The 26,793-nt window shown below is 43.0% G+C and overlaps 1 long non-coding RNA gene across 1 annotated transcript; it reads left to right on the forward strand.

Annotated features, from left to right (window-relative positions):
* Positions 1-8,995: 8,995 nt before the first annotated feature.
* On the forward strand, positions 8,996-25,621 carry LOC132593782 (uncharacterized). The gene is made up of 5 exons (XR_009559612.1): positions 8,996-11,507; positions 11,613-11,812; positions 14,299-14,938; positions 21,071-21,230; positions 24,867-25,621. It is a non-coding gene; the product is annotated as an uncharacterized lncRNA (long non-coding RNA).
* Positions 25,622-26,793: the final 1,172 nt, after the last annotated feature.

Consider the following 26,793-nt stretch of genomic DNA (forward strand, 5'->3'; position numbering starts at 1 on the left):
CCTGGTCCATACAAGCGCTTGGTAAATGTCAGGCACTCCTGCCATGGCCACCACTGTTTTCCCTTCAGGGGCAGTGGAAGGACCAGCACGACTTCAAGACTATGACTTCCTAGAACATGAGACTGGAGTCTTGCTTGCTTTCACAGGAGGAGATGCAGCAGCCTTTATCTTATTTTCTCCTTCTGCAGTGTTATAAAGGACTATTTGAACAGGCAGGTCGTGGAAAGGAAAAAGAAAGTACTATTTGAAAAAACAGAGCTCACATCGTCTTCCTTTTTATTTCCTGCCCCAGATATCCTTTGCACTTTCTTTCGTCTATTTTCCTTGTCTCTAGTCACATACTTGTTCCGAAGCCAGCAGGCATTTCACCATAAGGAGAATCCAAATGCATCCAGCAAATCGGACCAGTACTTTAGCTGAGCACAGCGCTCCACTCTGTGAGGCCTGTTAGCTAGAATTCAAGACCACCTGTGCTCCAAGGGCTCTTGGCGGAGTCCGAAATGCTCTTACAAGCCACAGTTGGTTACAGAGCACAAAAGCTGGGCAAGAGGGGGTTTTACTTCCTGGGGTGGGGGGGGTAGATTGCCTTCTTCAGCCAGGGCAGTGCTTTCTGGAGGAATCTCCTGAAGAAACAGCAGCATCTCAGAGGACATGAACAACCGACCCGTGATGGGGCTTGTCATTCAAGGTGAATGTATCATTCTGAACATCAACAAGAAGGGAATCTTCCTGGCACACAATAGGCACCCAATAAATATTTCTTGAATAAATGACTCATAAGGTTATAAAGAATTTATGAAAATAATACACAACAGGTATTAACTTCTGTGCCCTGTGGTTTATAACCACTGCCTCACCCAATCCTTATAGACACTACTATGAGGTAAGTTTTATTAAAACCCTCATCTTACAAATGAGGAAACTAAGGTGAAATAGCTTGCCCGGGAGACATTCAGATAATCTTAGATTGAAACATATGCTCCTGGGACTTCCCTGGTGGCGCAGTGGTTAAAAATCCACCTGCCAATGCAGGGGACATGGGTTCGAGCCCTGGTCTGGGAAGACTCCCACGTGCCACGGAGCAACTAAGCCCGTGGGCCACAACTACTGAGCCTGCGCTCTAGAGCCCGCGGGCCACAACTACTGAAGCCCGCATGCCTAGAGCCCATGCTCCGCAACAAGAGAAGCCACCACAATGAGAAGCCTGTGCACTGCAACGAAGAGTAGCCCCTGCTCGCCGCAACTAGAGAAAGCCTGCATGCAGCAACGAAGACCCAACACAGCCAAAAATAAGTAAATTAACTAAATTAGTTTTTTAAAAAAAACAACATATGCTCCTAAGAATCATGCCTCATTGCCACTCTTGAAGGAGCAGCTTTGCTTGACTATGTTCCAGAATGTTCTGGAATGTCAATACAGAACTTTCTCAACTTCTGTTGGGGTTATGTCCCGGATAAGCCCATCACAAGTTGAAAATATTGTAAGTCAAAACGGCATTTAATACACCTAACCTTCCGAACATCAGAGCTTAGCTCAGCCTACCTTAAACTTGCTCAGAACCGTTCCATTAGCCTAAGGTTAGACAAAACCATCTAATACAAAGCCTATTTTATAGCAAAGTGTTGAATATCTCATGTGATTTACTGAATACGGAAAGTGACAGAATGGTGGTAAGTATCGGTTGTTTACCTCGTGGTTGACTAGGAGCTGGGGCTCGCTGCCCCTGCCCAGCATCACAGGAGAGTATCGAACCACATATCCCTGGCCTGGGGAAGAGATCAAAATTCAAAGTACAGTTTCTCCTGAATGCCTATCACGTTCCATCATGAAGTCGAAAAGTCATAAGTCAGGGACCGTCTGTACTGAGCATCTGCCTCCAGTTCACACTACTCATGAAAGGGGCATCTTGAGCAATGTTTTGGTTCTGAATCTGGTGAGATGTCACAACCATATGACCTCAGCCTGCAAGGTAAATGTGGGTGTGGGGACCAGGGCTGCCTTCCTTGGCAGCTGGTCCAATTCAGCACCAGCCTATGCCAGATGGGCCTGCAGCCACTTTTACCAAAGACATGGGTCTCTGCACCTCGCAGTATAGTGTACTGCAGCAAAGTAGATAAGAGGAGCATATAAGAAGTTGTCCGCTCCAGCACTTGAAAATTTCCAGTGAGGAAGGGCCGTTCTGTACCTTCCTTGAGAAGGAAGGAAGACACAGGGGTACTTTAGTCAGGCAGTTCAAGAACCGAGCCTTGGGCGCTTTCTGGCCCTTTGGAAGTGGAAGAGACCAATGCCTTTTGAATTCCACTTGAAGACACAGAGGAGGCTGCAAGAGCCATTGTTGGCCTGACAATGGAAGATGATTCTCATAGACAAGTTGACTGCTTTCTAAGAAGCAGACAAATAAAGCCAATTTCAGCAACCACCAAAGAGTCTGTGAGAACAGCTACTTCTGAAATGACAAAGAGATGAGAAACAAAAGAGAGGAAGCTTTACCAGCCAATGCATTTCCTCCATCTGGGAGGAAGATGGGTTTCACAGTGATTTCATAGTAGATCAATGAGCATCCTGTCCAAGGTTCTGGTCAAGTCTGTAGCCTGCTGAAGCTTATACAAACTTGGAAAATGTTACCAGGAAAATCTGATATGATGAGGCTTAAACCAGTCTAGCCAGCTGTAGAAAGAGTTCTTAAATGGAGAGGTATTGTTAAGTACTCAGACTGTTTTCTGAGCCTTTGAACTCTACTGTGATAATCTCCCTTCCTTCCCAACTTCCCAACTAAGTCCGCTTCCCAACTAAGCAGTGAAAAAGATGTTAGGAGAAAAAAGAAACATGTAAGTGTGGGTATGCATATTTACACATACATGATATTTACAAAGTAATAATATAAAGCAATGTAAAGCAAAAAAAAATCATTGTACTGTTCACTCTATACATTAGAAGGTTCATAAAATAGCTGTAGCAATATTCATATTCAGCCCAAAGCAGTGCATCACACTTCCAATTTTTCTTTACATTTAACTAAAATGTGCTGAGTATCTATTCTGAGATGGCATTTTGTCAGGTGACTTACGTAGATCAAATTATTTAATTACCCCCAATTCTCCTAGGTGGTACTGACCTCACTTTTTAGATGAGAAAGTTTAGGTTCAGAGAGATCACATAACTTATGTCTCACTTAGGATGCTTTGAACCTCAAGCAACAGAATACCTAGCAATGGCTTAAACAAAAACACTTCAAGTTATCCCCCAGAACAAGGAGTCTGGAAGTCTGGGTCCCAGGGTTGGGTCATTAAATTAACAACGACATCAGGGACCTTAGCTCTATCCATCCTTCCTCTCCTCCATCTTTGGCATGTTGGCTTCAGTCTTTAGGCCTCGTGTCTCATGGTTGTGTGATGGCTGTTGTAGTTCCAGACACCACATGTTTACACCACCAGACCACAAGCAAGATGGAGGGGAGCTGGGACTTCTTTGGCTACAGCACCCTTTTTCATCAGGGAAGAAAATTTTACCCTGAACTCCCTAACACACTTCTCCTTAAATCTAATTTGGCAGGAATGAATGGCATGACCACCTGTAGCCATAAGGGATACTGGGCAAGTGGGTATATAGCATTTAGTCATTGGCACTGGATGCTGGCTTTCCCAGGAAGGAAGCAGAGAAGAAGAAGAATTGGGCCAACATACACAGTGTCCGCACACTTACAAAGATTAGAGGTTGATAGAGCTGACTCTCACTTCAAGAAGCATGTACCGTTTATCCCACGGTATGCAGAAGCATAAGGAAGGAAAACCCTTCCTCAGATGGGAACAGCCCACAACTTTTAATACCAGTGCTCTATTCTTAAAGGAACAAATGGAAGGCTACCAAGAAGACTGATGGTGCTGTGGAACTGAGATTCCTTCTCCAGAGCGTGGGTGATCCGACTCCCTTTCCCGAGTGTCCCTTGAGTTTGAGGTCTGGAGGGAGCCAGGCAGACCTCTGCTTGAGAAGGCCTTGCCAGAGTTGAACCCACACTCCTGGGGTCTGAGAATGGGTGGGGATCTGAGAAGGGCATCTCATATCTGGCTTGATGCAGACTTTTCACTAGGTCAAGGCACTTGCCAGGCTTTTATTTTTATTATTATTTTTAAATTTTTATTTATTTATTTGCTATGTTATTGCTACCCCAACTTTCTGATTCCATTTGCACGGACTATCTTTCTCCATTCCTTCACTTTCAGTCTGTGTGCGTCTTTAGATCTGAAGTAACCTGTGGACAGTATATAGATGGGTCTTGCATCCACTCGGTCACCCTGTATCTCTTCATTGAAACATTTAATCCATTTACATTTAAAGTAATTGATAGGTATGTATGTATTGCCATTATGTTAACTGTTTTCTGGTTGTTTTTGTGGTTCTTCTCTGTTCTTTTCTTCTCTTCCCTTGTGATTTGATGACTTTCTTAAGTGTTTTGTTTGTATTCCTTTCTCTCTTATTTTTTGTGCATCTGTTACAGGTATTGGTTTGTGTTACCATGATTCATATATAAGAACCTATATATAGCAGTCTATTTTAAGTTGATGGTCACTTCAACTCAAGCACATTCTAAAAGCATTACATTTTAATCCCTCTCCAATGTGTTATGGTTTTGGTATCATATTTTACGTATTTTTATTTTTTGTATCAATTATTTTAGATATAGATCATTTTATTACTTTTGTCTTTTAAATTTCGTACTAGCTTTATAGCTGGTTGATCCACTACCTTTACTATATGTTTGCCTCTACCAGTGAGATTATTTTCATTCATAATTATCTTGTTTCCAGTAATGGCCTTTTCTGTTTAAAAAAGGTCCTTTTAAGATTTCCTGTGAGGCCAACTTAGTGTTGATGAACTCATTTAGCTTTTGCTTCTCTGGGAAATACTTTATATCTCTTTCAATTCTGAATGATATCCTTGCTGGGTAGAATATTCTTGGCTGTAAGTTTTTTCCATTCATTACCTTCAATATATCATACCATTACCTTCTAGCCTGCAAACTTTGCAGAAAAATCAGCTGATAGTCTTATGGGAGTTTCCTTTTATGTACCTATTTTTGTTTTCCTCTTGGTGCTTTTAAGGTTCTCTCTTTAATTTTTTCCATTTTAATTATAATATGCCTTGGTTTGGGTCTCTTCGGGTTCTTCTTGTTTGGAAATCTATGCTTCCTGGACTTGGATATGTTTTCTTTGCCAGGTTAGGGAAGTTTTCAGCCATTATTTCTTCAAATAGGCTTTCTGTCCTTTTCTCTCTTTCTCCTCATTCTGGAACCCCTATAATGTGAGTGTTAGTATGCTTGATGTTGTCTCAGAGGTCCCTTAAATTATTCTTTTTAAATTTTTTTTTGCTATCCCAATTGGGTAATTTCTACTACTCTGTCTTCCAGATCACTGATCCATTCTTCTGCATCCCCTAATCTGCTGCTGATTCCCTCTAGTGCATTTTTCATTGTATTCTTCAATTTTTTTTTAATATTTTCTATCTCTTTGCTGATGTTTTCACTGAGTTCATTCATTCTTCTCCCGAGTTTGGTGAACATGTTTATGATTATTACTTTGAACTCTTTATCTGGTGTTGCTTATCTCCATTTAGTTTAGTTCTTTTTCTGAGGTTTTGACTTGCTTTTTCTTTAGAGGGTATTCCTGGCTCCTCATTTTGCCTAACTCTCTGTGTTTGTTTCTATGCATTAGTTATTTCAGCTAAGTCACCCAGTCTTGAAGGAATGGCCTCATGTAGAAGGTGTCCTGTGGGGCCCAGTAGTGCAATCTCCCTTGGTCAACAGAGCCAGGGGCTCTAAGGGTATCCCCTGTGTGGGCTGCATGAATGCTTTCATTGTGGTTGGGCCACAACAGCTGCATACACTCTGCTGGGCGGGGCTGGTCCCTGGCCCAGCTGTCTACGAGGTCTGGCTGTGGCTGCTGTGGGCGGCACTGGTGAGCAGCACTGATCCCCCTAGAGTGGGAGCTGCTTTGGAGGGGTACCAGTGCTGTCTAAGGCTGCCCATCAGGTGTGATGTGGCAGGAGGACACTTTGGAGGAGTGTCAGCTGGGGCAAGTCTCCAGGTGAGCAACAGGACAGGTGCTAGCAAGGTAGATGGCCAAAGTCAGAAATGATATCCACCAGCACTGGGCCAGCTAGGTAGAAGGAGAGCAAAAAGAAATGTGACCTGCCAGTGTCTCCATACCCAGAGAAAGTTCCAATAGACCCTTGTCCCTCTAGCACATGCCGTAAAATTAGTCAGTGACTCTGCTTCTTGTACGAGCCAAGTGCTTTTCAAGCTGCTGCCTCTGCACTGGGACTCAGGGAGAGTAAGTTTGTGTGCAGCCCCCTTAAAAACAGAGTCTCAGTTTCCCACACCCCTCCAGCTCTCCCAGACATAAGCCCCACTGGTTTTCAAAGCCAGATATTATGAGTGTTCATCTTCCCAGTGCAGGTTTCCCAAGCTGGGGAGCCTGACGTGGAGCTCAGACCCCTTGCCCCTCAGTGGGGACCTCTGTGGTTGTGATATCCCTCCTGCTTGTGGGTTGCCAAACCGGGGGGGTGGGTTCTGATTAGACCACATCTCTGCCCCTCCTACCCATCTCAATGGGGCCTTTTCTTTATATCCTTAGGTATAGAAAATCTGCTCTGCTAGTCTTCAGGTTGTTCTCAGAGACAGTTGTTCTATACGTAGTTGTAGTTTTGGTGTGTCTGCAGGAGGAGGTGAGCTCAGGATTCTCCTCCTCCATCATCTTGATCTGACCTTGCCAGGCTTTTCAATGTCTTTCTCTCGTGTGCCCACTGCGACGTACAGAGCTTCTCCAGCTCCATTCTGCTATTGGGTTTGTTAACTTCTCCTTGAGCGGTCTGTATGTGTGCTCATACCATACCACATACACACTTTCTTGTACATTATTAGCCAATTCTATCAGTTGCATATTGAAAATTATATACAATAATTATCGAATAGTTTGGAATTATTTGTAACACATTGACTGTGTGAACATATAAGCATATAAATAATGTGGATTTAACATTTTCATTTGCACAGTTATCAGTCCCCAAGAGCTCCAAGAAACAAAGCATTGTGTATAGACTTTTTGTGTATATAAACAACAGACACACACACACACAATCCTACCTGGGTATTCAATGATGAAATAAAGAGAGAAGGCATAATCCTTATTCACAAAAGTTTACAGATAAGACGCAAAAAGGACAAACATACACAGCAAATGCAGAAGCAGATTTGAGTTCAAATTCTGGCTCTACCACTTACTTGCCCTTTGACATCAGGCACATTGAATCATATCACTGTGCCTCAATTTCTCACTTGAGAATTAGGACAGTAATATCTTCCCTGTATAACTGGCGGAGGACTTGGAAAAAAAAAAAAAAGCAGGCGAAACACTAGCACAATGCTTAACACCCATAAACACTCAAAACACTCTATTCTTGTTCAATCGGAAGAGAGATTTATTGTCTCACTATCAAACTTGGTTTTCTTAGCCCCAAGAGCCAGTCCTAATCCTTAAAAGATTGTTTAGGAACCCTAAAGTGGTACATATAAAAGAGGGACATCAGGCAGAACCCCTCATTACAGTGGATGTCCCTGGTCCTCCCAAGTCCAATGTGGCCTCTATAGGCAATCGATTTATCATGTCTGCAGGCATCTTTAGTAAAGCAGATTTCAGAGTCAGCTTTTGTTTATGATCCCTATTTTCAGTCACACAGACAGGCAGGGAACTGCCCTTTGATTTTGGTCCCTAGGCAAAAGAAATCTTTCTACCCATTCCAATTACTCCCTTCCTGAGGAAGAACATCGTGGAACTGGTTAACCAAACACCAGGACAATTTTTCTCATGTTTGGAGCTCTCCATCTCTGTTTGCGCTGGTGCTAACTAAGGTATGACTTTTCAACCCCTTGGAATATAAGTTTTGAGGCTTTGATTTGTATTCAAGGGAAAGGGGCAAAATGAGTCAACTTGCTTTGACTCTCGGCTGACATTCTCAAAACATTCTCAAATCATCACTGCCTCACCTGGAAGCTTGTTAGAAACACAGACTCTCTGGCCACGACCCACAGCCTATGGAACCAGAATCTGCATTTTAACAAGATCCAAAGGTGATTCAAATGGACATTTTGGGAAGCACAGCCCCAGGTGTGTAAACTGGCTTCAGGTAAAGAAACCTTGCACCTAGCCCAACCTAGCTATCTGGAACACTGCAGTGGGATTTCGTATACATGTCTATGTGGTTAAACTATATTAATTATATATATATATATATATACATATATATATATACATACTTTTTTACATTTATATATATAATTATATTTAGATGCATAGCTACATTTATATCTAATTCCTGTATGTACTGATAGCATTAACTGTTCCATGCACTTACATTTTCCTCTGGGACTGCTTTGTGAGGGGCTGCCTGTGGTCGGCTAGAGCCAGCTGGCACAGGCTCATGAGAGCCAATTCTTCATGTCCCTTCCCAACTTCCCATTCAGTGATGACATGTTGGTAGCAAGAAATTGGCCATGATGGGAGTATTTGCACCACAGAAATAGGGAGACACTACAAGTCATAGTATTTTTCCTCCCAGAGAACTGGCTTACAGGACAACATATGGACCTGGTCTAAGTCAGGGGTGCTCTCTCACTGGCATGATACTGTCATTCAAGGATCTCAATCCTATTGTCCAACACGGTCTCATTCTTTTTGCAGCAGATTAAGTGCATTTCTTTTTACTCTATCTTCAGTAGAAATGGAGAACAATCAGCTACCACCTAGCATTATCTCATTGAAATGCTATTGCCCTACAATTTTATAAATTATATAAATATAAATAATTATATAAATTATATTTATTATTATAAAAATGATCTGGAGTGTCTGTTAAAATTTCTTCATAGCTTCATTCCCTGGATTTTTATTTAACAGATTTGTAATCACACCTGGGATTCTGCATTTCAAAATACACTCCAAGCGATTTTAATGGAGGTGATCTTTAGACAAAGCCTTGAAAATGGTCAATTCTGAGGCACATCCCCAGGGAAGCAGCTCACTGCATTCACCTGGGGGTTCCGAGCCCTCCCACCCTCTACCACTGCTCACTCCCAATGCCTGGTGTCTCCCTAGAGAAATAAAGTTCTATCAATCAAACACCTCAACTCTGAACTCAGTTACATAACACCAAATTGCAAAGCTTATAGTAGCCACCTGTTCACATAGCAATGGATGGTTAAGTAGCGTGTTTTCCAAACCCTTGGATTCACCATCAGAAAATCGAGACCCCGTAAGAAAACGGCAGGTTTCCAGCTTTCCAAGGGATATCATCTCCACCTGAAACCAGCGATGTATGCTCAGAGCCTTTGGCTCAGGTCTCCCAAGCACGTCATTATTATCCTCATGGATTTGGGAAATTACATGTTCTCTAATAATAACCCATGAAAGGAATGCACAAATAGAAATAGAGAGAAGTGACTTGCCACAGCCCTTTTAAGCAGTTAGTGACTGTGTAAGCTCAGCTGTTATTAGCTGATAGAATTAGATTTAGTCTACTGGGCCTCACTGAATAAAAATGAGAGAATTTCCCATTAAAATGTATGTTCCAGGCTCTTGAAAAAGTCAGAAGGTCTGACAATGCTGGGCCCACATTTCTGTGTGGCAACCGTCCAGAGCGGAGCAGTGATGGCTGTGTTTGAAAGCGGCACAAATTCTCCAGGTCGCAGTAGTTCCTATCACGCCCACTTTCCTTGTTTCCCATACTGGCCTTGTCCATGGAAGCATGTGAGTTTGCAACCTTCACTAAGCTTTACGTCCGTCCCTGCTTCTCCTTCCCTCTTCCTTCCCAGCTCCTCTCAGCATAAAATCCTTGGAAACTCTCCTTTCTGTTGCAAACTGGCCTAAACCAATCTCATGCTTCACAATTATTGGATTCTTTTTGGTATCAACAACTAGAGTCAGAGGTAGGTGAAGTCTGTAACAGAATGTGCATGAGTCGCCTGGGATCCCATTAAAATACTGACTTTGATTCAGTAGGTCTGGCGTGGGCCCGATTCTGTATTTCTAACAAACTCCTAGGTGATAACTACGCTGCTGGTGGCATCCACCACTGTGAGTGGCAAACATGTAAGTTTCTGCCCCCAAAACTTGGCTCCCAGGTTCTATCAGAAACAGGCCTCAAACCAAAGTCTGCAAAGGAACAAAAGAGGCGTACAACCTGCTCTATAAACTGGATGAACTCCCCAAACTTTGCCCTCTTAGTTGTTCTGACCGTGCCCTTGCATACGCCAAAGTGACGGTGTTCTGGAAGCGGAGATTCTGTTCATTTTAGAGGATGAATCAGGCTATCGCAGGATCCACCGCCAGATAAAGGGCAGTTTCAGAGTCAAGCTTCAGGCACCACTGTGAAGAGTACAGACTGCTGAGTTCCCTGGACTGCGGTGCTCTGTGCAATTACAAGAGGGGTTTTTATAATATGAGATTTCTAGCATCCACATATTTTGAACACCAGTAATCTCAATGGTAACCTATTATAACAACATGCTAATATCTGACGCTCTGCCGCCCACTGGCGATAAAGAAAGCTGAGCATTTACGGCAACCATCCCTGCAGGGAACCAGCCCTGCAAAGTGTATCCCAATTAGGGCAATTAGCAGCACCTATTTTTATCATACTGTCTTTGGTAATATATCTTAAATTACAGACTACATAGCACACTCTTAGTAAGAAGTAGGTGCTCCAAACTGGATTCTTCCCGTAATCTAAAGTAGGAGGAATTAATTTTGCATTTGCGAGAGACCACTGTGTGGCGGGTAGGGGAGAACGACCCCTTCCAGCGAGACGCGGACCCTTCCTCTGCCTCTTCCTAAGCAAGCCCTGGGGGTTCCCTCAGCCAAAGCCCTGGTACCCTCCACACACTCATTTTTCCAATTTACTTCTCTCTGGGCCTTTTTGCCGCCATGTGTTCAGCACAAGGTACTCTCATGTCACCTCATGAAAAACAGAAACAGAAAATAAGAGGCAGAAGCAGTCCTAGAGATGGCCGACGCCGGTGGGTTTTCAATCTTAGCCTTGAAAAGCCTTTCGCAGACCTAACATTGCCCTGCAGTGCAAACAAACAGTTCATGCAAGAAAAAGCTGTTCTCCACGGTGGCGGCGGGGCAGGGGATGAATGTGGATGTAAGGAAAACTGAAACACAACCTTTTCCCACTCTCCCTGTCCCGAGACCTTTGTCCTTGAAGCGCTTCCAAAGGACACCGTTTAATAACACTAACCTGATCTGAAGGCACTCTTCCATCGCCCGTTTTGCAGATTAGGAGGCTGAGCTGTTGAAGGGGTAAGCAATTTGTCCAAGCTCACATGGTGAGATGGGGCAGAACCTTACCTCTCCTTCGGCCGCAGGTCAGGTTCCAGGACCAGGATGTAAGCAAGCGAGAAGACGCACACTCCGGTCGGGAGACGGATGAAGCACCCTGGCGCTCAGTGGGATGGTGTGAGTCTGAGTCCCAGCCTGGTTGTCCATTTCCCTACCCCTCTCCCAGCCAGGGAGTTCATCCCTTTATCTCTAGGTAATGGCTCAGTTTTTTCTGGGTTTCAGGTCCATCTCCCCAGTTCCAGAAGAAAACGTCTCTCTCTGCAGTACCTGGCGTCACCTGAAAACCAAAATAAGGATTCTTCACTCTCACCGATGCCATCCAGCACTGTAAAATGTACTGCCAGCAAGACATACTGTAGCTCGTCATGGCCAAGATGACACGGCTGCTGCCCAAAGATGGAGCGTTTTCTGACTTTCCTCCTGTGAGTCAGTGCTCTTTTTATCTGCCTCAGATGCACCCCATTAGCTGATATTGTATCAACCTGCTCATCCATTTCCCTAAAGCTTCCAATGTTCTCTTGGTCTCCACCTCCCACTCCATTTTTCCATCTTCCCAACCTTTACGGTGGCCCATAAGGGCCTCATTCATACAAAAGCAGGTTTTCCTGATGCACGTATTTATGTTGAAGTGTTAACTGCAGTAGTGCTTACAATCAAGGATGAATTATCCCCATGATAAGACGGTAAAGCACTTCAGGAAATAATTCATGTTTATGTTCTGTACATTGTGGGTATTGTCCCCCTCGGGATTTTCTGTGGCTCTTCTTCGCCCTATTCTCTTTCCACCTTCCCCCTCTGTCCTCCCCTTTCACGCCTCCCCTCCCTCGCCCCTTCCTCCACCCACCTTCCTTCTGGGCCAGGGATTGTAAGAGGGTGTGTTTATTAGCCTCTGTGTCATCTGTAAAGTACTAGCATTGACTCCGCCTACATTCCACTCACCATCATGCTGCCATATTATTTGCCAAAATCAAGTGGGTCTACAGCCTATTCTTGGGATACAATAACAATAATGACAGGATGAAGATTAATGATGGTAATAAGGGAAAAGAAGAAACAAACAACAAGAGAGAAATCTTAGAAGAAGGAAGAAGAAAAGAAAAAGGGGAAGGAAGGAATTAAAGAAAAATAACCAAACTATAAGCTGATATCACTAATTATATGAATAACTAGCATTAAGGAACTCTTTTTATCACACACCACTGTGTGTGTGTGTGTCTGTATTTACACTGAGCTCCTACAAGTACCCTATTATTTTCCCTCATTTTATGCATGAGGAAATCTAGGTACATCCAAGCCCAACCAGTAAATACAGAGCCAGGGTTCAGTGCCAAGGTCTAAATACGGGCAGCTCGATTCCAGAGTCTGGGCTCTGTAGACCCAGTTCCTGTGTTTCAGGACTGAGAATGACGATAGCACAAGAGTCGAGGTATCAGGACTGTACACGTTGGTGGCTCAGAGATTCAAAGGTCCAAAGGTGTCATAATACGAAGGGTTTCTCCACATCAAGCCCACAGTATTGGGAGGATTCTGAACCGTTAAAAGCAAAGCTATTCCTAATCAACACTCCAGAGACCACGGTTTTACAAGGAGAGCAACAAGAAGCAAAAGGCCAGAGCAAGGCTTGTGTTAACCTCCCAAGATCATTATATCAATAGTTTGCTAGATACCTGCCTATTTTAGGAGGAGGCTCAAGCCAATTTGTTTTCTTTTGAAAAAATCGCTTAAAAAGCTTTGGAGGTTGTTCATCAAAACTGCTCTCTTAACTGTTGTATTTCAGTCGCCTGTTACTCACCTGTGGATTACCCACTTTGTGGGCCATTTCTAGGAAGTTTTTAATACTGGTGTGGCTTTCCCAGGCCAACCACTGGACTCCTGCCTCCTTTATCTATTGCCCTGCCATCGACACTAGTTAATTTTTACATGACTTTTTCAGACATTAGTCAAACAAACCCCTGCTTATTTTGAACTTTCTATGTACAATTTCTCCTCCTTTTGTATCCCCACAGCAGAGAGGGGTTGATGGACAGCTATCCTATCGTGCTTGAAAGCAGACCTCTATTGTGTAGGAATTATGTTCACTTAAAATCTGAAGGAATGTAAACACACCTCTCCTACAAGGTACCCTCCTCTTTACTGGCTCCTTTTCTGCACTAATGAACTGTTCCTTTTGGAATGTTTAGGAATCAAACATTCTGGCCTTCATCTTGGATGAAATGATACTATTAAAACATAAATGAGAAGTGAGACTTTTTCTCGCAGAAGACAAGTCAAGCTTCCCTGCCATCAAGTCCCGCCTGCTCTGCTTTCTGCCTCTGTCTGATCTTATCTCCTGCATTTTCCTTCTTGCCGTCTCTGCTCCGACTACCCCAGCCCCAGCCCACATCCCTCACGTGTCTGCCTCAGGGCTTTTGCACTTGCCTTCCCATCTCCTGGAATTCTCTTTCCCCAGATACCTGCTTGCTCATTCCCATCATTCTCTGATCAAAGATCATCCATCAGAAAGCCCTTCCCTGACAGCCCAGTTTATAACAGCTATCTCCAAACATTTCCTATGTCTTACCCTGCTTACCTTTTCTCCACACCATAGCCTGGTATTTTATTATGTATTTCTTTCCTTGTTTGTTGTCTGTCTTCTCTAGAATATAAGACCCATGAGCTTTGTCCACATTAAAACAAAAGAAAACAACAACAAAACACTGTCATTTCCTTAGCACCTAGAACTCCACTTGGCATGTAGTAGTGTTTGTTGCATGAATGAATGCTGAGCTATGGTAGGGGAGGGGCACATGCATTTTTGGGAAAGACACCAGATCTCCAGAAACGTATAGTAGAAGTTTCTGGATCCAGCCCTGTTCCAAGGATGCAAATTGTTTAATGGCACATAAGAGTTTTTTTTTCACCTCTTCAGCGTACCAGTTCTGCAGCTCCTGATATTAAGAGCTGCCATCTTTTTCCAGCGGGATTCTTCCCATTCATCCTTGACAAAAGAAGACTTTTGCTGAATGCACTGTGGTTCTCACAAGCTAAGTGACTGCCTGGGGAATCGCAGCTGAAGGTCAGGAGCCAGTTCCCACTTTCTACCTCCCAACACGCCTGGGCCAATCTCCGTCACTCGGGGCTTCTCCCTTGGGCTCCCTGTGCACTGAACAGGATACTGGCAATTCAGACCAGTCCAGAATGGATACAAAAGCAATATATATTAGCGTCTCATTGCAACCACAGTGCCAACGTAAGGATTTAATTTACTCTCTTAAGTTTGGAATCTCATGTAAGCGCTTGAGCAGTACTTGGGACACAGAGCTACAACTTTTTCGCATCTCTCTCTCTGCTTCGATTCTGCTTTGCACCACAGTTGCCTACGTTATAGTTGAGTTTGGGAGCAGGCGTTGGAGTCTGAGAGTACTGTGTGCAAATTTCAATTCTGACAATACTATTTGCATTCCACAGAAACTACTATGAATCCCTCTCAGGAGGGGGATAAATCAACATTTATTGACCAGTTACCTGGTTCTGGGTCAAGCACCTTTGAATCCTCACAATTCTAAGAGGTAGGTAGCATACCTGACCAAGTTTTACATGTGTAACGAAATCACCTGCTCTACCTTTGTTTAAAGGAGCCAGACTGTGTCCCACCTGTATCACTGTCAAGGCTCAAAACTGGCTACAAACTGAGCAAGAGTGGGCTTTCCATCCTGCAACCTTTTTTTTCATAGGAGGACACTGTGGAATGAAAGACGAAGGCTTTCTACTTTCTTGAGGGGCATGTCCTTAGGAAAAGTTGATCTAACCTGACCCCTCAATGTTCTCAACTGTTCAAGAAGGCTTTGGGCCAAAGTCTCCAAAATATTCATAAATGAATAAATCAGTAACACTTATTCTCCTACATTCAATGGTTCTGTAATCAACAGCCAACTTCCGATGGGCTCAGTTTCTGTAACCTCTCTAGGCTTCATTTGCAGGGCTCTGTTGACCCATTTCCTCCAGCACCGAAGTCCTCATTCAAAGCTGTGATAATATCGAGTCATCTGGTCACCCAACTGCCTCCTTAGATAAAGTGTAATTTCATCTCTCACGTTCTTGCTGATCTTTTGAATACTGCCACAGCTACTATGACTAAAGACTGGCTAACACTCTTTCGGTCACACATCCTTCTAATCATCTTCCACTTAATTAATAGCTCCTTTAATCCTCACAACAACCCCATGAAGCAGTGACTATTATTAATACCCAGCAGACGAAGGAGAAGGAATCATCATCCCGAATCATTCGAGCTCTTCTCTTGCTGAACTTTCTCAGCCAGCTTTGGCTGCTGGCCTTGGCATCTGTGAGGGCCTTTGAAATTAGCAAGGGAAGGGGTGGGGGAGGGAGGGGCTGCCCAGGTTCACAGGGAAACTAGGCGGGAAGGCCTCTTCTTAGGTTCCCTGCAAGAAGAGGCTGCCCAGCTGCCGCTCAGGGCTCATACGTCCTTTCGGCACCGACAGAGCCCGCGGCTGCTTCTCACCGGCCCTGTGTAAATCTAAATCTGCCGCAGAACACTGCCGGCCTCCTTCCTGCTACACTGGAATCTTCTCTCCCTGGTGAGATGCCTTAAAGACTCTGAAATGTCCTTCTGTTCTGCAATGGCAACAAAAAAGGCTGCTGCTTCGATTTTCTTGTTCTCCTTTTCCCCAAACACTCTGGGGGAACTGGATGCATCGGCCCACCTGGGGGTGGGGACGGGGATGCCTCGAGTAGACATTAGGATGTGCTGGAGGTACTGATGGCAGAGGCGGTAGCTTTCTAGAAGTCAACAAAGGTGAGAAAATGCACCGAGAGGGAGCTGTTCTCAGCCTCGCTCTTTAACCAGCTCCGTCATCTTATCACTTGCGGATGAATTTTCAGGCTCAGGTGACAGAAAAGGGGCTGGCTATCGCCAGCCACTCACAGAGCCCTGGGGACCTAGTCTTAAGCGAGCTTTGCCTAATGAGGCTTCAAGACGACCTACCCTTCGTGTTTACTTCCTCAAGACAGTACAGGTTGCTACTTTCCTGCCAGTGAAGGCAACTCTCACAGTTACATTATTTTTGCAACAAGAAGGGCCAGAAATTTTTCCAAAGTGATGTAAATTTCACCTTTAGCTCTGTTCAAGGGGACTGATTTTTCTTTCTTTAAAAAAATGTTTTCAGTGGTTTGGAAGTTTCTTAATCTCAGCAGTTTCCAAGTCAAGCTGGGAAGAGTTCACATGTTTGGTCATTGCACTCAACGATTGTAAATATGCCCCCTGCTTAATAAAGCCGTGGGTCTGCTCCTCACAAGCGGCACAGATGTCAAACTTTGGCGAAGGAAGTCTTCTGTTAACTCACACTGCGCGCCAGAGCTGCTTTATCTTATCTCCTGAGAAATCAAGGAACAGCAGCAACTCCTAGCTTTTTAGATTTAAATATCTCTTCTTTTGATCTTCCCTAGATTCTTGCTAGAGGTTGATATCTACTAAAACTTCAGTGCACCAGAGGAGGCTGCTATTTTAAGGAGTTCTCACAAACACTTCAAAAAAACAAAGGAATTCTCCTTAATGCCAAAAAATCTCTTCATAATTTATTTGCTTTGTTAGTTTGGATTTAGTTCAATAAATCTTTGACATTCATAGGGATATAATCAGAGATCTTCAAGAATTTCCAAATGCAAAAAGGTCATTATAACATATTCTCTGCTTCCTGCCCCAATAAAATTCAGCAAAGTATGACTGAATAGTCTGACATCTTCAGATGCTTGTTTTTTAAAAAATGCAGCATATTCCACTTTTTAATTTATCCTGGACTTCTATGCCGCGGATAAGAACCAGTCATCAGTGGCATAGATCTATTCAATACCTTTTTAAAAAATTTTATCCATGCTCTTTATTTTTAATGAACTTTGATTTTTATCAAAGCAATACATAAACATCGTTAAAAGCCAAATAGTAGAAAAGGGCTTATAAGAGAAAGTATCTATTCTCTTTCCCAACAGCAGCTACTTTTGACACGCTTAGCTGTTTTTTCTAGAATATACCTCCTTAATTTCATAATGCACTGATTTTATTTTTTCATGTTATCAATTTGAGGCACTGACTACTTATATTCCAGCAGATAAAGGCTAGCACCCCTCCTCACAGACACTAACACACAAAGTCTCACTCATAAGCCTGTCCTTTAAAATTATTTCTATCCACATTTTTTTGGTTAAGTCAGACTGTGTGTTTATATTTTATGACTATGTGAATATTGTTCTCTGCTCAGCAAATTTTCCTTTCTTTTTATGTTTGCTGGAGTGTATGTTGTCTTTTTTTTTTTTTACTTGATTAATTTTCTTATGTGCTGATCAGTACCTCTTCCCTATGGCTCTGAAAGATCTACTCTACCACCCCTTCCCCAACACACACACACACACACACACACACACACACACAATTCTCCACGTTGTCAAATGCATCTGATAATCTATCAGCTCCAACTCTTTCCTGGAGCCCTCATCTTCCTGCCCAAATCTGAGCATTTGCCGTCTAGGCCAGGTCTCTAACTGTTCTGGGACTTCTCTTCATCTCATTTTTTACTCAGTGGCCTATTTCTTGGTTTCGTGTCTTGAGCTTTCTTGTTTACTACCTTGTTTAGCAAGAGCACATCTTCCAGTACTTTTCTGAGTAACAGGGCCTAGGAGGTAAGCTTTTTGAGTCCCTGCATATCTGAAAATATTTTTAATGCTACTCTCTCACTTGATCAAGACCTGGGAGGATGGGACTTCCCTGGCAGTCCAGGGGTTAAGACTTTACCTTCCAATGCAGGGGGTGCGGGTTCAATCCCTGGTTGGGGAGCTAAGATCCCACATGCCTCGCGGCCAAAAAACCAAAACAGAAAACAGAAGCAATACTGTAACAAATTCAATGAAGACTTTAAAAATGGTCCACATCAAAAAAAAAAAAAAAAAAAAAGACATCTTTAAAGAAAAAGACCTGGGAGGATTTGGAATTTGAAGGTGAAGACATGCTTCCTCGGAATGTTTGTAATGTCCTTTTGTTGTCTTCTGAGCCAACTTCATTCTGATTTTAGGATCTTCTCTGTATATCCGGTATCTGAAATTTTATCATACTGTATTTGGTGTGGGTTTTCTTTTATTCACTGTGTTGGGCATTGCCCATGAGCCATTTCAATCTGGAAACTGATGTTACTCAGTTCTGGGCAATTTTTTTGTATTACTTCTTCATTTACTCACTTTTCTTCTGGAATTTCTACGTGTTGAATTTTTTAAATGTAACATTGGATTTCTAATTTTCTTATCTTTTTCTTGAATTTTCTTCTCATTGTCCTTTGATTCTGTCTTCTAGACTATTTTCTCAACTTTATTTTCAAAACTTTGAATTGAATTTTTAATTTTAGCAATCTTTTTTTTTTTTTAATTGATTGTTCCTGTTCCCAGGGCAGGGAGGCAATATATCCTTGTATCTCCCTGAGGTAAATGTGTGTGTGTATACGTGTGTATTTTCTTCAGCATTTCTTTTTCCACTCACATCACTCTCATCCCAGTTCCTTTCTTCTGTTTGTTATACTGGTCTCAGTCTTTCATGTTGAAGATTTTCCTCAAATGTTAGGCAATATTTGGAGGAGGCACTAAAACTTCAATTTTGTGTAAGTAGGTGGGGCTTGTAGACTGGCAGTCTTTACCATAGGGTGATTGAGCAGTGAATTGAGTGAAAACATTTCAGGGTCTTTGTGTACCAATATCTGTAAGACTTTTCTCTGTAGCTGTTCAGTTTCTTTACTGGCAAATCCTTGCATCTCTTACTTGGCTGTATGCTTGTCTGTGGAGATCTAGGACTGGGTCTCTCAGTTCTGCAGGCTTTCACTTAGCTCCCCTGCCCCAAATTCAGCCTCACCTATGTCTACTTTTTCTGCTATGCTTGGTTCCACTTTGTAGTTCAGTTCTGTTTTGCTTGGTTCTGTTCCTATGGTTAAGTTTTTCCAAGGAATAAATTTCTGTCTATGGGGTGTGTGTGTGTGTGTGTGTGTGTGTGTGTGTGCGCGCGTGCGTGCGTGCACGCGCACGCGTACACTGGGGCAGGTGGAGGAGAAAACACCTGGTTGTGAGGACCCGGAAAAAAACCTGGGAATCCAGATGCGTAGTACAACATTTTCTATCAATCCACCTGCTTTCAGTCCTATGCCTCTCTCCTGCTTCCCAAGATACTGGGTGTCTAACTCATGCAGTGAGACATCTGCGGGCACACACCACATACAGTCCTCTGCTTTGCTCAGTCAGTCACTACTCCTTAATCCACTCCCATTTTTCAAAAATCTGTTATCTTTTGCCTCCTATTGTCTCTTCTTTTGTTCTCTTGGTTCTTATTAGTTTCCACTTGATAAATTCCCTTCCTCGGCTTCCTCGGTTTCAGTGACATTTACAACAGGAAAGAAGGTACACACTTTGTATGTGATCTTCCACATTTAACTCGAAGTCCTCTTGACTTTCTCTCCGTTGCCATTTTCAATCCAGCAAATGGATACATTTCAGGACTTCCTGTTTCCAACAAAGAAATCAAGTCACGATTCTACCTTAAGCGCTGCTGTTCTTCTACAACAAAACTTCCCCGTGATGTGCCTGCTGCTCCGGCAGTTAAGTCCACTCAGCAGGTAGTTCAAACTTTGCAGGAAAAAATGTGAATGTGTGCTTCAGCCAAAGGGCAGATCATCATCTCAGGAATCTTCAGGGGTTTTGTGAGTGGTGGACACCTCCACGGTGAAGCCCCGAATGCGGTCCTATAGGCCCAGTTCAGATGTGGAGAAGCACGAACACTAGAATACTTGTTTTCTCTAACAAGCGAGATAGCATTTGATGACATGTGTGAAATACACTGAGCCTCTGAAACACCAGTGTGTGTGGAGTCGAGGCAAGCTTGTTAAGGGCTTATAATACACACACACACACACACGCACACACACATGCACACACATGCACACACACACACATGCACACACACACACATGCACACACACACACATGCACACACACGCACACGCACACATTTGTCCTAGGACCTAATAAGTAAAAGGTACACAGAAATCTGGTTTTGGTTCCCAAAACTTCTGAGAGGGAGGTTCCCTTTAAAAGACAAGGCACTTATTATCTACCCTGGGCCTGTCAGTTCTGTCTCTGTGGCTCGTAACCTTGCCTCTAGACATCTTTCCTGATTGTTGTTCACCTGGAAGGTGTCCTTGCCAAATGGGACCACATTTGCTTTCTACACCGTTCTTCCTCCGCCAAATAAGGATGCAGCTGCAATCAATAACAGGCTGCTTTCCAACTTCTGATGCGGTGCAGGCTTCCAGACGATGAGGCGCTTCAAAATCCAAGTGCCATGAAGCATATTGAGAGCCCTGAGGGGAGGATAAAGCCCTCACATTGCTCAACCATCAGAGCACTCCCACCTCTTCCAGCTCTTTCTCTGGCTGCATTCCAGGATCATGGATACACCTGGAGCCAAGGGCAGCTGGGGAGCAGTGGCAGAGAACTGCAAACAGGAGCCTATGGCTGTCAGTGGGGTGCTTAGAAAAATCACCTTGACCGCTGCTTCAGAGGATCATGTTCCTCTTGCAATGAATCTTGTCTATTGATTCTAACGCATATTCTTTCGTCTTTCAGAAAGGAATTGGAATCATTCTTTTTATTTGCAGTTATCAAAGTGGGAGACAAAGAATGGACATGGTCCAGGGTTGAAATTGAGAAGAACTTTCAACTGGACACCAAGAGTTGAGACAGAATCTCCTGGAAGCCAGGAGCTGGGGAAGAAAGATGGGGAGGGACCTTGTCATCTGCTCAAATGGCCAAAATCAGGTGTGTTTTATAGAAAACCATCATAAAATGCTTTACTGATGAGGTTTTTTTCTCTGTCTCCAGTCTTGGTGACAGAGGTCTTTTTTTTTTTTTTTTACAATAGTTTCAGTTGCCAGCCATTTAAATGGGATGATACATTATTTCACCATTGCGTTACCAATTCAGACTGAGTCAACAACAGCTTGATGAGGTACCTGATTTTACATACAGAACACAGCACCCTGACCTCTCTGTACTTTGAACATGCGGAGGAATCTGTTCCTTTGTTCATCAATATTAGGTGAAGTACCAAGGGCTCCATTTTAAACCATGTTTAGTAGCTCCTGAGACACACTGGAAATTAACCAGTCAATTAGACATGCAGCCTGGATGTATGTCCAATTGACAATGAATACATTTTGATACTATATCTGCTTAGCAGATTACCTACAAATTGCTTTATGCATTGGATGGCTCCAAACTGTTATACGGACATCTGTTTTTCTTGGCCACAAACATGCCATTTACAATGACAATTTTATCATTAACTGAAATCATGGCTTCACCCACCTTATTATTCTGTAAATTTCTAACTTTCTCATAAATACCTGTCACACAGTGTGTGTATGTGTGTGAGAGAGAGACAGAGAGAGAGAGAGAGTTTTCTGGGGTGAAGGATTTCTGATGAAATGTGTCCCATTCATTCACCCAACAGAATGTAGTTGTCCTTGCTGTACGTATGTATACTTTGCCTAAATTCCTGTCCTCATCTGCGTGCCTAGGCTCTGACAATTTAAAGCTAGTTCAAGAAGTTCTCCTGGTGAAGCTATCATGTGTTTGTGTAACAGTCTTGAGATACCAGAGAAGATCATCAGATAAACCCATATGAATAGATATTCTGCAAAATATCTGCTCACTACTCCTCAAAACTGTCAAGGTCATCAAAAACAAGGTCTGAGGAGCTGTCAAGTCTAGAAGAGCCTAAGGAGACATGATAACTCAGTGAAATGTGGTATTCCGGATGGGATGCTGAGAAAGAAAAAGGGTATCAGGCAAAAACTCAAGAAATACAAATAAATTATGGAGATTTAGTGAATAATAATGCGGCCATATTGGTTCATTAGCTGTGAAAAGTGTATCATACTATGTAAATGTATCAAACCAATGTAACACGTAAACAGCAGGGGAAACTGGGGTCAGGGTATAAAGGAACTCTCTGTCTTATCCTTGCAATTTTCTTTAAAAGTATTCTAAAATAAACATTTAAAAGCAAATTTTTAAAGAGATCTCATAAAGAGGGATTTCCCAATTCCTTCTGAGAGAGACACTCATCTCTAGGTGAAAACTGTAACTCTCTAATTTAATTTTTGTGCTGTTGTTGAGAGTGCACACCTGGTCTTAAATCACTCTGAAGAAATTAATTGCTCTGAAGCTCTTCCTCCTTATCTGTAGAATGGGAGGAACGATGTCTACCTCACAGACACCTCCAGAGAATCTATGAGACAAGGTTTAAAAATGCTACCACAGTGCCTGCAAATAGAAAGTGTTCACAGAAATGTCACAGGACCCTACGGGGCCTTCCCAGAACAGACCCCTCCCCTATATCCTCTGCTGTAGCTCCTGTCTGAAGTACCCAGGTAACAGTATCTGATACACTTATCCTGGGTTGGTTTACTGATGCTAAAACCACCACCATCGGAAGAAATTAACTACTTGATGATCATGAGCAATAGCCCCCAGACCTACTGGCGCCTAAGGATGGATAATGTTAACCCCACGACATGGCCCTGTTACCTCACCATCAACCAACCGCAGAACTGTGCACGAGCTGAACACGTACCCTGTGACCCCGCTCCCTCACCTGGCCTTTATAAATGCTTTGCTGAAACCCATCAGAGATTTGGGGCTTTTTGAGCACTAGCCATCCCGGACTCCTTGCTTGCAGCCCTACAATAAATGCTGCGCTTTCCTTCACCACGTCCCTGCGTCAGTAGGTTGGCTATACTGCATGGGCAAGCGGACCCAAGCGTGGTTCCGTAACAGAAACAGTAGCCGTTGTTACAAATAATAATAAAAGAAGGCTGGATTTTCCTATTGTGCAGCCACAAGCTTCCAGTTGAAGATCTTAAAAAATAGCACTCAGTTTTCTTGCCAACAGAGCTTCAGGGTTACAAGAAGCTGTTGGAAGGATGAGCCCGTATGTAAATGAGGATGACAGGAGGGATTCTGTGAAGGGAGGGCAGTTGTTGAAGGCAGATGCCTCTGCTAACTGAAATAGAGGAAATGGCTTAGGAGCTGCGTACAGATTAGTCACAGGTTATCACTTGACTTAAATTCACGGACACATTTCAATGACAGGTCAGGGTGGTAGGAGCAGAAGGCAGAGATAAGAAGTGGGTCAATAAAGCCGCCCTTGTCTGTTCTTCCTCAAGCATTTCCTTCTCTGCAACGGTCTACTCACCATGCCATGGCCATCTACATGCTTGTAACTGTGATGGGTCATTGATTTTCACATTCAGTTTGATGCTTGCCTGGTGGTTTGTAATTTCGAAATCTATTCTACTCAGAAGGAAGCTACCAATGACTGTCAAACATAACAAATCTTGAACTCTACCCAGAAAACAACAGCCTCTAAAATTGATGACCTGATGGTCAAAGGCATTTTGTCTTCTGTTTCCAAAGCTCCAAGAAACATCAACTCTTTTAAAGGAAGAGTGGATATTATCTTTCATTTTCCTAATCCACTGACAAACGTCAGTTCTTCTTGAAAACCTCTGTCTGCCTTTTCTAAAAGTCTTAGGAAGTACAAAATTTTTTTAATGTATCTATTACAAAATGATTACTCATCTGGGTTAGTACCTCACATCTGGTGGCTGGCTTACTGCACATCCAAATGGTCTGCTGTATCAATAACATAAAAAAATCAGTTGTTAGAATCAATATTTCAAAGAGTAAGTCAAAGCCAGTGGGCATCTAACAATCTACTTCCCCCCATTTTTCTATCGTTAACTAGTTGAGAGGCTCAGTAATTGGCCATTTCAAGATGATGCTGTCACCTGGGTTCACCAAACCTAGTCAGGAATAGCATTACATTGATTGATCTTTAGTTCAAGTTCATTCTAGTAAAAGCATCCCAAGAATACAAGTGACCTTTACAGATAGGCTAGGAAGAAACTGGTATGTTTCCTAGCTGAGGAAAAAGATACTAAAAATCCACAAAACTGGTGCAAATCAATACTATTACTTTTGAGTAAATTAGAGGGTGGCCAATTCTATAAGAACACAAGCACAGTAGTCATAAAAGACGGAGTCAACTTATCAGTTAGGGTGAGCTAGATGGCTTATAGGTGAGAACCCATTTTTAACCAGTACCCATTGTAACAGAAACCACCATCTCATAAAAAGACTCCCAAGCTCCAAACAGTGTCCAATTATTTCAAGTCATCATCCATTCAAGAAAATTCCATTAAAGGGAAAGAGTCTATGATACTCATCGGGTGTTTTATCAAAAACTATCAAGGGAAAAGAGGAATTGATTTGCAGAAGGGAGATTTTCAAAGACATTTTAGAAACATACCTATTACATGAGGTGAAACACACTTCATGCAGTTGCTGCTTAGAAAGCATGACCCTCTTTTTCCCTTGAACTCTCTCTAGGTCACCTTCTCCTTTTGCTATGGGAAAGGAATCAGATGGGAGGAAAGGAGTAGTAACTGCCATGTTATCCTCAGTAAGTACCAGCTCACAGTTCCCTATAGCCTGGGCACCACAGTTACATTCTCTACCTCTCTGTACCTCCATTTATTCCACCTTAAATGGACATCATAAAGAGTATGTAACTTCTGGTTTGTGGCAAGGATTACCCGTGTTAATGTATGCAAAGCCATTCAATAAACATTTACTATCATTATCATTACTTCCTAAACTGGAGTAGATAATGAGGTTGCCCCATGCAGTTCTAGCCTTATGATGAAGACAGAAAGTGTCATTTAGATAGTGAGACACTGGGGACAAGGGAGAGCTCTCCTCCAAAATATCAGCTTTGCTGGATGGCAGCAGGAGTCATTCAAGATTAACCTGGCTAGAGAGCATATCCCAATCCCCTGAACAAAGCAACGGACTCAGGGATACACACTCCATCTAAGTTCCTCCAGTGAGGTGCCAACCAGCAAGGTCAGAGGCTCCACCTGTCCTACCCACTGCTGCATCTCCTACCACTCATTTGAGGAATGTTAAATGAATCTTGGGACTGAGGAAGAAAGAAGCACTCCCTTTCCATTGGGGTTGCTAAACTGCAATATAAGTATTGAGCTACTGGTGGCCATCTTCTTCCCATGAAGGGAGAACCTGCTTGAAAATAAATCCAAACCAGAGGACAAAAGAGCCATATGAAAACGCTGTTGCAGCCATATTAGCACCTGGATACAGCTCTGCCTGAAGGAAAATTACTCTTGTACTTTTTAGTTACAAGTGACAATAAAATCAACCTCTTTCTCTCTCTGTTGCTCTTGTTATGATTGTTCTTTTAAAATCAGTTTGAGTAGGGTTTCTGAACTTGAAACTCAGAGTCCTAACTTTTACTGTCTCTGTGCTTGGGTCCACTCTAACAGTGTGGATTAGATTGAACTGAGAAGCTAAGCAGAGTTCATAATCACAGTGGAGACGGGATAGGTGGTAGAAGAGGCAGGTGAGGTCTTTAGAGACCTGCTTCAGCTGGAGTCGCGAATGTCTACTTCCTCTGGTCTCAACGGGAGCCACAAAGAGAGGGAAGCTCACTCCCTACGGCTTCCGTCACAGAGTCCTAGTGGCCGGGATGCCTTCTAGATGGTCAAATCCTACTCCCAATTTTTACAGAGAAAGAAGGACCCCAAGTAACCTTGCCCAACTTTACCTGGCCAGACAGTCTTTGCACCACACAATTTTTATTCTAATCCCTGCAAGGTGGCCATATTTGGAAACACATAGGTCTGTTTCTAAATAACACCTTTTTGAAAACCTTTATTACTTTCTGTTTGTTTCTTAAGCCGAGGTGCTGCTTTTGAACTGGCCTCAGTCCCTTCCACTTTAGTGGGAGGAAAACCCCTCAGTGGAATTGCTAAAGCTGAGGACATCTTGCTTGCATTTTAATTCCTGTTTGGCAGAGTACCAGGAAGCAAGAGCCTCCTTTAATCAATTCCTGCAGTGGCCAAGCCAGACATATTTCATCTTCTGATTGGGCCCTTAGGGCTGAATTTACAAAGAATGCACCCTAAGCCATTAAGCCAATAAATGAACCTATTTTCAAAAGGACCATTTAAGTAGTTAGTTCAGTTTTACTCACAGGAAATTGGAAGGTGTGAAATCACTAGTTTAGGAATGGAGGAGAGGAGCCGCAGATCAGAGCTCATCTGCCATCCGTACTGAGCTGTCGCAGCTCCAGCAGCCCCGAGAACAGTCACCCTGACCAGTCGCTCTGACCAGGAGCAACTGGAGACACAAAAAGATGCCCATGAGGCATCTGTCTCCATAGCAATGTATCTAAGTAGACGCTGAAGCTGAAGATCCTAGAGCTGCCATCACATGGAATTTCCATGGAAAGTGAGCG

The sequence above is a fragment of the Globicephala melas genome, chromosome 17 (genome assembly GCF_963455315.2).
Source record: "Globicephala melas chromosome 17, mGloMel1.2, whole genome shotgun sequence".
NCBI classification, from domain to species: domain Eukaryota; kingdom Metazoa; phylum Chordata; class Mammalia; order Artiodactyla; family Delphinidae; genus Globicephala; species Globicephala melas.